Genomic DNA, 10,995 nt, shown 5'->3' with positions numbered 1-10,995 from the left:
CCGACTTTAAATTCACTTGTATCGTTTGTATCGTTATGCCATATGGTGACAGAATCTGTAGAAAAGTATTACATATCTTGTGTGTGGACTCCTGGCTTTTAAACTTCCTCAGACTTTGAACAATTCTTAGGAGTAGTTAAGAGCAAGGATGGGATGGAAAATAAAGTCTGACCTTTTTATAAGAAGACAGCAGCAGCTGAATGAAAAATGCTAAATTAATAATGATTCTAATTTTTAGAGTAAACTTCCACACAGAAAAGGAGTGTCACACACCGTATTTTCTTTCTTTGTTCTCGGTATCCTGGGTTTCATACTGATGGAAAGTTTCAGAGTATACTTGGACAATTTACAAATTGCTTTTGAAGCATATCTCCAGTCTGGTGTACCTCCCCCCTCCTTTTGGGAGACTGAATGGTTGGTGCTGGCTCTCAAGCAGTCAGCCAAGGCTGGCCCTGAACTCCTAACACTCATTTTCAATTCATTTTATATAGTTCTCACTGAGGCACATTTGTGAGTTCCACCTTTTAGTACACTACTGTTTATAGTGAATAGGGAAGATATACTTGAGAAGTTATCTCACACTTGGTTACATTTAACCCATTGTTACCCAGTTCCCCAGATCTATCTAATTTTTTTTTAATTTTCTTATTATTTGTTGCTTCCCCTCATAAAATCTTTTACTTAAATCATTGTATGGTTTCTAGTGGTGGTGTTGCTGTGTTTTATTTAAGTGTACTTTTTATTATTCCCATGCTCAACAAAAGTTACTAACATAATAAGATATGAATCAACCTAACATTTAATGATTTTTCTATAGAAATGGCCACATAGTGGAGTTGCATCTGATATATAGTTTAAGAATTTGCTTGACTATATGAACCATGTATAGCACTTTCTCTTATAAATCTCTAAGTAAAAATCAACACAATCATGTTCATGTATACAGTGAAGTCAGATACAGCATATCTCCAGAGTATTTGCTGAGCACCCAGGAGAGCTTAAAGTTTACCTATTGAGTAATTGGAAGCCACTGTGAAGGTAACACAAGCACATTTCACACCTCACTCTTGGTCTTGGATTCAGTAAATGGAGTAGTAAGTGTGCTCCCTAGTGAGGGCTTTGTGTACACCTATGCGTATGCTAAGGTTTATTTTACATGTTGTTCGTTAATTGTGCCTACAGTCTAAATTTTATATCTATACAAAATATTTGTATATTTTGTAGAAAAATCTATAAAATGATGGGTTTCATAATGACATTTTTGTGCACTAATATAAGGAATTCTAATATGAATGAAATTATGTCATTTGTGGGTAAATGGTAGTAACAGAAATCATCATGTTAGGTAAAATAACCAATACTCAGAAAGAAAGCTATCGTATGTTTCAGGTAGAATGTTGTTAGAGATTGAAGAGACCAGTGAGAAAGGGTGAATGGCTAGGTGTTATGTCAGTGGATGGGGAGGACCTTTGAAGTTTGTTTCTTTTTTCTTTCATTTTTGACTGGATCGTAAAACAGATTAAAGGCCTACACCACTACTCCTGATGAAAAATTCATAAATCTTAAATCGAATACTGATTTATATGTATAGTGGAAGAGTTTTGAAGAATAAATGATGAGAGTTTATAATTGGCATTAAAAATATATATATATTCTTAATCTTAGGGTTCTACTCAAATATGCTCCAAAGCCAAGTGTCTTACTGTCTATTGTGACAAAGTACCACAATCAAGGCAAATGATAGAAGAAAGAGTTTGTTGGGGCTTACAGCTCCCGAGGGTTAGAGTCCATCACCATTACAGTAGGAACATGGCAGCAAGCAGGTCCACATGGCACTTAACCATAACTGAGCCCTATTTGCGAGTGGGAGAGTTAGGAACAACACTGGGAATTGTTGGGCTTTGGAACCTCAAAGCAACCCCAGTGACACATCCTAAGCATGTCTACATTTGCTAATGCTTCCTAAACAGTTCCACCACTGTGGACCAAGCGTTCAAACATAAGAGCCTTGTCATTTATATCCCCCCGGTCGATTACCATTAAAATTATTATGTTTTCAGTGTAGTGCCTACTCAGAAGGATGCTTACAGTTCTGAAATTATCTCATCTTCCTCTATACTCTAAAAAAATTAGAGCTTACAGTTCTGAAATTATCTCATCTTCCTCTATACTCTAAAAAAATTAGACCTTTGAGCAACAGAGGAATTATAGAAGTTATGTATGCTCAAAGATACTGACCCAACAACAAAGTGACAAAGATTGAGAGCATGTTTGGAGGTTTCTCCTGCCATGTCAAATACAGCAGCAAGCAGACCTCCCCCAGCAGCGCCCCATATTCAACCTTCTCTTGCCTGTTGTTCACTGAGATTTCACATCAAATCCCAGCTGCTAACTACAACATGGTCTCCATTTTTTAAACACCATGGGTGTTTTGTTTGGTTGGGTTTTTTGTTTGTTTCTTTGGTTTTGGCTTTTTTTTTTTTCTGCTGTGAACAAACACTATGACCAAGGCAAATCTAATAAAGGACAGCATTTAACTGGGGCTGGTTTACAGGTTCAGAGGTTCAGTCCATTATCAAGGTGGGAACATGGCTGCATCCAGGCCGGCATGACATAGGAGGAGCTGAGAGTTCTACATCTTCATCTGAAGGCTGCTAGCAGAATACCAACTTCCAGGCTAGGATGAGGGTCTGAAAGCTCACACCCACAGTGACCCATCTGCTCAAACAGGGCCACACCTAGTAGTGCCACTCCCTGGGCCAAGCATATACAAGCCATCACATAATTTTTCTCAGTGTGTGTTTGTTTTAAAACCTAAACTTTAGAAACGGAGTATTTAATATCAAACGAAAACCAAAAGTAAATCCTCGTAAGTGCCTGTTAGGCAAATTTAACATTTTTTTCTTATACTTTTTCTAAAGTATATTTAGAATTGTGTTTGTGAGGGAGTAGGAATAACAAGATATCGTTAGCAGTGCTGTAAGGACACATTGGCTTGGTACTTGTCATGGGTACCTGAGAATGGCCTGTCATTAGCTTATCCCTCAGCATGTCCTGTTTGTTCTCAAGAAGCCTAAATAGAGCCAATCTCCCATCTCTGGTCTAGGCATGTGCTTCCTTTCTGCCATCATGAAGCATTGTCCTTACTCTTCAGCACCAAGCCAGGTGCAGGAGCCAGAAATGAACTGCGTTCCATTACTTAGATTTTAGGCTGTTGTTTTACTCTTTAATAATACCAGAACTAGGCAATTAATAATAGAACTAGCAATGGGGAAATTGAAATTTTAATTATTAATTTATTGATTTCGAAGAGTTGGCAGAGTCCTTAGTCAAAAGTATAATTAGCAAGTGTCTCAGAAGGGTTACTGAGAAATTTCTGAGGCCTGAGCTCTGCTGGCAGGAGTGTGGCCTTTGCATCACAGGTAGAGCTGATTCTCCTGGCCCCGTGCATGAAGTCTCAGTGCAGTTAATGAGAACAGCATCTGCCGATGGAGCACAATGTCCTGAGTGTGCGCAAATACATTCAAATGATTACTTACTCAAATGAGGACTAATTAAACCAGAGCTGTTCTCCTAATTTAAAAGCACACTTTCTTAAGCACATTAGGTTCTAAAACTCAGGTATTGCATTTTTGTGACCTTAACTAATTAGGCTTACCTTCGGTAAATAAATTTGGTCTATTTCTGAAACTTACACTGAATCTGCAGAAAGCTTGCAGGGTGAAAATTTATGTATCAAAGTATTTTTTTTTTCAAACTTGTGGCATACAGAACAAAGAAACTTGAAATATTCTGGAAATATTTTAAGCGACTAGACTTTTTCTTTTTATCTGCTTGAATTCTTGTTTCTCCTAAAAGTAGAGGAAACAACATCAGTACTTTTTCTGAGTTAAAATACTGTTCTGGCAAATGTAATGATGAATTTGTAGTTTTCAGTTTCCTGGTCCTTGATAGTGTTGAAGACTTGATAGTCTTTATTTTAGACCATTAGTGGCCAAAATATTCTTTTATTTTACTGTTTTAAAATTTCAATATGGGCACACCTTTATTTCATTTCCCAGTTCATCATGTAAAACAGAAGCACTTTCAATACAGCATGCTAAAAGACACAATATAAACTATTTGAGCATACATGTGCAGTTTTGGAAGGAGCAGTCTTCAAAGAGGTCAGTGAATGCTATGGGGTGGCAGGCGTATGAAGGCAGCAGAGGGAGATGGTGAGCGGTCTTTAGTGGTATCATCTGTTGCACATCCAACACCAGAGTCTCTCCATCACCCCTTCCCGATTTTTTTTGTCAACAACACAAGCTGGAGTCTTCCTAGGAAAAAGAGAACCAGAATTGAGACAATGCCTCCATCAGATTTTCTAGAGGCAAGCCTGGACCGTTTCCTTAATTGGTGATGATGTGGGAGGGTCTTGGAGAGTTCCATCCACTGTAGGTGGTGCTACCCAGCACCCATAGGCAGACCCATAAGCAGTGTTCCACCTGCTCTGCTTCAGATCCTGTCTCCTGATTCCTGCTATGATTTCCTGCCCTGGCTTCTCTTCATGATGGACTATAATGTAAAATGAAATAAACCCTTTCCTCCTCAAGCTATTTTTGGTCGTATTTGTCACAGCAGTACAAAGGACAAACCCAGAAGAAACCCTATCCCTTCCAACTACGCCATACTACCCATATTCCCAGACAACCACTAGTAAGTTCTTTCTGGATTTGCCTGTTTAGAATATTTGCCTATTTAGAAGTATGCATCTGACCTGGTTGGTCTGACTGCTTTTGCTTAACATAATGGTTTCAGAACTTCATTAAAAAAAAAAAAATCAGTTGCTTAAGGGCATTGTGATATACACTAACACTAAGATTTACTTAACCTTTTAAAATTATATGTCACTTCACTATGTTAGCAGGCTTTACTTGGCCATACATGGGATCTTTGCTCTTTCTTACAAGACAATGCTGGTGCGTGTGTTAGCCCTGGCATCCTTTGTTTTGAGAATACAATGTTTACTCATAATGATGCTCAAATCAATCATTACTGTAAACTCAGAATTTAAATTCTGAAAATGTTAAGAATTTCACTCCTAAGTGGTTTCCTGGGAGGCTTTTATCTGTTGACATATGCACACCTCATCTGTGACTCAAGAAAGCACTGCTGTGGATCTCAGTGATCTCACCCCTTGCTGCTCTGACCTGAATCAATGGAATCTTGCCAAACAGGCCAGGTCTCCTCCACACCTGAAGCTACTCCCACATCAGAAGGGAAGGCTTCTAAGAGAGCTCCTTGATTATTTGTCAGAAATGCCATGACAGTCACTTTTAGGTCCCTGTCTTCCCCTAACATTTGTAGAAGTCCTGGCACATGCTAATTTTACATAAGTGGATCTACACACATTGAATTTAGTAGTTTCAAAGTGAACTGTATCAACAATCAGTGTCTGAAATAAAAGTCCAGCATGATATGGCAGTGACCTTACTTAAACTTGACTTCATTAGTCAATTTGTTCCTAAATTTCCAAGGATTAAAATTTACCTACTAAGAACTCTACTTCTCAGCTATTAGCTTGTTTCATTATTGTTTGGAGGTTTTTGTTTTTAATTGAGTTTCTTAATAAAATGATTTCAAGTGCATTTCTGCCTTTTTTTTTTTTTTTTTTCCGTTTCAGTGAGGCTGTTTGGAGGTCACTTACTATTCTGGTATGCTGTGATATCTAAATAAATTTACTTAATATATTTTTGTGAAAAACACTTGTTCTTTTTTTAACAAACTAAAATGTAATTCTTTGAACAGCACTCCTTACCAGTGGTCCAGAGAATAACTAAACTTTTAATTTCAAATGAGTAAGTTTACTAAGAATGTAGCAAGCAAAACCAAAAAGTTAATAGCAAGAAGCAGATAATTAGAAACAGCAGAGATAGCAAAACATCAAATCAGACACCACATACAACGAACACAAATCAGACAACAGAAACAACTGGAGTAGCCAGATTGAAAGAACAAACAAGGGGGACTTCAACTCACGTCCATGCAACACCCAACAAATCCACTGGGAAAGACCCAGTTGTGCTAGAGTCTCCAATCAAGAGTCTTAACCACTGAGCTTCCCAGCTTCTCGTTCCCTCTGCAGCCATTTTCATACCTTGGGGTAATCCATAATAATGCCACTGAAACTACAGTCTCCTCCTAGCTGCTCTCAAGGAAACAATGCTTTTCACTCCTGGGGGCTATTTTGCTATTTTTCTTTGTCCCTATCACAGGCTTAGGGGCCTGGGCTGTCCCTGGATAAGGAGCCTTGGAGACTTCTAGACAAACATGCTTGGATCTGAAATGAAATGGGGAAAATCCTACCCACTTCCAGAGCCAGCTTCTATGAAAGCTTAAACAACACATGACAATTTACCTATGATTGTGTGCTCACTTAACTCTGCCTCGCTGTAAATAAACCTCATATCTAGCTAGGTCACAAGGGGATACCTAAGCCAGGCACAATTTTTACCATGTCGTTAAATAATATTCTATTCTGACTCTAGTGTGGATCACAAAGTCAGTTTTGGTTTTGCCTGTAAAAGGTTCAAGCATTTCTGTTGCTCCAATAAAAAGATTGAGCTGCATCTCCATTAATGTGCAGGTGTTTTGATGAGTTCATATTTAATCATTTATTTTGAAGCCACATTAGAATTTAGTGTTTTACATGATCCACACCAATTTTCTCTTTTAACTCGTCACAAAAATAAAAGAGTTGTTTGTGAATAAACAATGCACACTGTCCTAACCGGAAGCCAATGTCCTAACCAGAAGCCAATTACAAGCAGAATAGGAGCTGAGTTAAGGGTAAAAAAGTTAGGCCTGAAATGAAGGCCATGGCAATCTAGACAAAGCCTTTTGAGAGACCAGTAAAAGGCTGGAGAGATGGCTCAGCATTTAACAGCACTGACTGCTCTACCAGAGGTCCTGAGTTCAATTCCCAGCAACCACATCGTGTCTCACAACCAACCATCTGTACCCTCTTCTGGTGCATCTGAAGACAGTAACAGAGAGACCAGGAAAGTTGGGAGAAACTATGCCAAGCTGTGCTAAGGAGCTTATTTTAATATTTAAACTAAGTTACATAATCCCATAAAAATTGTTACGTGAAAACAAAGCACAGGGGCCTGGAGAGATGGATCAGTGGTTAAGAGCACTTGTTCTTCCAGCAGACCCAAGCTCAGTTTCTAGCATCCACATGGTACACCTTGTATTCACTTCTAATTCCAGCTCCAAGGAATCTGAGTCCCTCTTCTAGCCTTTTAGAAATCCATCTCTCTCTCTCTCTCTCTCTCTCTCTCTCTCTCTCTCTCTCTCTCTCTCACACACACACACACACACACACACACACACACACACACACACACACACATACACACACACAATCTTTTATATAAAACCTAGATTCCTGGTAGAAAGAGCCACGAATACCATAAGCCTGCTATTCACTGTATAGGTGAGCGGGCACTGCTACAATGTGCATGTATGTGGTGGCGAGATGAGAAAGAGAAGCCGATTGGTTTGTGCACTAGGAGGAGAGGCAGAATTAGAGACCCAAAGGTAGAATCAGCCTGATGTGAGTAGACTACACTGCCACCTGAGCCTATGGCGATGTTCTCCTCATGCTGCCACTGAGGGCCATGTCTGGGTCTGTGGCCCTGCAGCAGCAGGGGTCTGTGTTAATGTTAATAGAGATTTGTTTTGGTCAGGTCAGGTCTGCCACCTGGGCAGCATGGGAGAGCTGGCCCTCAGGGGATGAAAGTAGAAGAGCTGGTCCCATCAAGGCACTGTCCTGAGGGCATGGACAAAGGAGAGTGAGCCCTACCCCTTGCAGGACACCGTCGTCCACCAGGGCAAAGTGGGCAAGCACGCCCTGGTGGCACAGGCACAGGAGAAATGATCAACTGTGCACCCACGCATAGATTCAAGGCTCTGAGTTGGCCCACCCCAGCATCTACCCAATATATGAACTTTTGGAGCTTGTGAAGAGGCAGGTCCAGCAGGATACCCATGGCACAGGGGCAACAGTACATCCAGGAGGAGTCACTCTGAGGATCCAGTACTGATAGTGGAAGCAGAGATGTTCTAACAGACCAATGAATGAGTTACTGCAATGGACATTGGCAAGTAAAGACGTTCAGGCACAAGAATACACTGTGTGATACACTGTGACACACCACATCTTCCACACTGATATGGTTTCTTCTGGTTTGTTTATTTGTTTTGCTTTCTTTTTTCCTTTTGGAAAGGTGGTTACAAGGAAAGAGGTTGGATATGGAGAGAGATGAGTGAGATTGGAGTACATGATGTGAGATTCACAAAGAGTCAATAAAAAGTGTTTTAAGTCATGAATATTAAATTAAGTAACAGAGAAATGTTAATTTCTTCAAATTAATTTCCAAGTAAATTGTGTGGCACTTTAAAAATAGAAAACAGGCCAGGAATTGGTGGGGCATACATTTAATTCCAACATTTAAGTAGAGGCAGGGGAATCTCTGTGAGTTTGAGGACACCCTAGTCTACAGAGTGAGTTCTGGAACAACCAAAGCTACACAGAGAAAGAAAAACCCTGTGGTGAAAACAAACAAGCAAGCAAGCAAGGCAAAAAACAAATATAAAACAACAGAATCCAATTTTTGCTGATATTAACAAGCTCATAAAACCTCTTCTCAGAAACCCATTCTTGTAGTGAGAATTCTGGAATTTTGATTCCTTTTAAAAATAAAAACACACAGATATATTGTAAGAATGGGCTTTTGTTTTAATCCGAGGTGTGAGGATGTGGGGCTGCATTGAACTGTCCATAGCACTTGACTATGATTTGCCTCATGCTCTAGCAGTGATGTGGTTTTGCCAGCTGCAGATAGTTTCTGTGATTAGTGATGTTCGAAATTCTGAGAACTTTTCAGAGGACATATAAATGCAAGAGTCCCATCCCAATAGGTGGGGTTGGTGGTTGTTCAGAAGAGTTGGTTTTGGTTTGTTAGTAGTCCTACTCGGAAAAGAAAGAAGAAGAAAGATTTAGAGATCTATTTCTCCCATCTATCCTTTTCATCCTATCTAGTGAAAGGGGGTGAAACTAGTGGGATAAAGAACCCACAAAGTAGCAAAGTCCAGCCACAAGTGGTGTCTTACTTTGGGTCTCCAAAGTTAAGGAAAACAGTGGAAAGTTTGATTTCAAATGCCTCAGAGAAAATGGCAGGGGAGGTCAGAATGCCTATTATTTTTTGTAAGATGCCAGGAAAATTTTTATTGTGGATGTTATTGCTGGGCTATCCATCCCCCTCTTTGTTCCCAGAGGGAATTTTATGTTTTTTCCTTTTCTTCTTTATATATTCTGTTTCAAAAAGGTTGGAAGAGAGACTGAGCAGTCGGAAGAATCACATGTGGAAATGGAGGGACCTCAGAAATGACTGAAATAGAAAAGCAAAAGGGATCACTCTAGGCTTTCGTTCTGAAAGGGTTGCAGAGTTGGCAGTGCAACAGGAGAGGTCATGGGTAGACACAGAAGCTCTTTGGAGGTAAAGATTGTGGGAAAAGAGAAAACAGAAAGACACAGTCCTGGTCATTGAGCAAAAGATCAGGAGTTTGTCACAGAAGGAAAGAGGAAAATAACCTGTGCTAGAGGGCAGTCAGATCAGAGAAAAACTGAAAAAGTGGGAGGACAATCTAATGAAAACTGCCCATTGTGAAAGAAAGGGTTAATTCTGAACCAAGCATATCACCAGAGGTAAAGGAGCAGTGGCCTGGCATTACAAGCTCACCAACAGCTTTTCCATTAGCATAAGCCTGCTAATGTTGTGGAACAGGTTATAATGAGATAGGATGGCATTCTACAGAAGTGATTGATTAAGGCATTTTAAAGAGGCTTTAATTTCATATATGATGCATTCGCCATATGTAAAACAAATTCTAAATAACTGAACTACACAAAATAAAAGTATTCCCCAAGACTGGAAGGGATTAATAATAGTTGTACTAGAGGCTGGTCTGAATTGAAGTGGCTAATCGCATTGGTGGCATGGTGAATGGAAGAGTCCATGACTATTAAACATTGAAATAAAGGAAGCGGTTTGAACATAGTAAGGATCAGTTGCTGTGTGTAGTGCAGCACTTTGATATACAAGAACAGATTCAAGTGATGACACTTCTGTAGAATAATGTCACTTAGTGGCTTTAAGGGCTTGGGAAAAGGTTCAGGAGCCATCAAAAAAGGTCTACCTCATTTACAAAGAGTATATGAGGCCCTTGAGAAGACTTCACTGATGTTTTTACAAAGATTAGTCTTAGCTGTGAACAAAGCCACATCAGACCATGACTCAAGACAGGTGTTAAAGAGACCTTGGTGTTTGAAAATGCAAATACCGAATATAATAATGGTATTAGACATTAAAGGCATGAGCAACGCCTATAGATATAGTAAATAAGGGAGATGACTGATATTGGTTCTTACAATGCTAATATAGCCAGAGGTCTTTGATCTGAAAATGCCTGGTGCCTCAATTGAAGAAAATACATCATTTAGAAAGAGACTTTGGCCTAGCTGCTAAGGGTCTCAGATCTCAAAATGCCTGGTGCTTTAATTGTGGGGAGCATGGCCATTTGCAACAATTGTGAATAAGCCATCTCTAAGGGCAATGGTTTTTCTAAGCATAAACCAGAAAGAAGGTCTAGGCTTCCAGGAGTGTACAGGCAATGTGGCAAAGATTGTCACTGGACCTCTGAGTGTGGGTCTAAAGAGGTATTTAAGGTAATCCATTGGTCAGGAAATGACCTTGTGGGCCTGGTTTGGGCTCCACAGCAAAAAAGTACAATCCATTTCAGTCAAGGAACAATAGCAACCAAGGGACACTGGGTTGAAGAAAAAACTGTGGAATTAAATCAACCTATATACTATAAGAATGTATTAACATTAGAATGGAAGCCAGTGGATTTTTTTATATTTCCACAGGAAATTAAAAGCTGTGGATG

This window comes from Rattus norvegicus, chromosome 18 (genome assembly GCF_036323735.1).
Source record: "Rattus norvegicus strain BN/NHsdMcwi chromosome 18, GRCr8, whole genome shotgun sequence".
Taxonomy (NCBI): domain Eukaryota; kingdom Metazoa; phylum Chordata; class Mammalia; order Rodentia; family Muridae; genus Rattus; species Rattus norvegicus.
The sequence above is the reverse complement of the archived record's forward strand: the minus strand, read 5'-3'. Positions refer to the sequence as shown.